Below are 817 nucleotides of genomic sequence, written 5' to 3'. Positions count from 1 at the left end.
CGCCTCGGTCGGTCGCTCCCTTGTCCAGCGTCCAGCACTGCCCGATGTCCCTCCCTCCGAGGAGCGCAGCCACGCTGGAGTGGAGGCAGGAACGGCTCATCTTTCAAGGGCTGGGCTGTGATGTCATCGCCCTCCTGGGCACTTCCTCCCTCCACCTCCAGGCCGGCCCTGAGTGCCTGCCCAGCCCTCTGAGCCGGGCTGGCTGCAGTTTCTAAAACCGAGCTCACAGGGGCCAGGTGGCTGGCAGCAGCTGCCCAGGTTGCTCTGGGCCCTCCCAGCTCTCAGCTCGCTGAGTTCCGTGGAAGATTTTCCAGGTTGGCCCAGGAATGTTCGACTGTGTAGACCATGGCTGCCCTGCGAGTCTCAGAGGAGCGAACGTGTCCCGGGGTCCAGGTCAGCCAGGTGCCATCCCCCCCTTGGCTGAGGGCCTCGGCAAGCGACGGAACCTCTGAGCCGTCAGTGGAGTTGACGGTGGCCAAGCTCAGTGGGGTGTGCTGAGGATTAATACTAGCTGAAGACTAGAATGAAGAAACGAAACAGTCACTGTAGTCAAACTGCTGACTTACTGAAGTCAAGTAGGTTGTGGCACAAGGAATTCATTCACTTCTGTTCTAACGAGCCCAGAACATCAAAGCTGGAGCTTCCCAGATCCGCGGCAACGCCTGGACATACCTCGACCCTCCAGGTGGCCCTCTGATTACCCCCTGAAGGTCTAAAGAAAAAATGTTGAGCCCTGGCCAGTTTGGCTCAGCGGTTGGAACGTCGGCCTGCGGTCCAGAGAGACCGGGGTTCGGTTTCCGCTAAGGGCATGTACCTC

Source organism: Molossus molossus, unplaced genomic scaffold (assembly GCF_014108415.1).
Source record: "Molossus molossus isolate mMolMol1 unplaced genomic scaffold, mMolMol1.p scaffold_m16_p_1, whole genome shotgun sequence".
In the NCBI taxonomy this organism is placed as follows: Eukaryota; Metazoa; Chordata; class Mammalia; order Chiroptera; family Molossidae; genus Molossus; species Molossus molossus.
The sequence above is the reverse complement of the archived record's forward strand: the minus strand, read 5'-3'. Positions refer to the sequence as shown.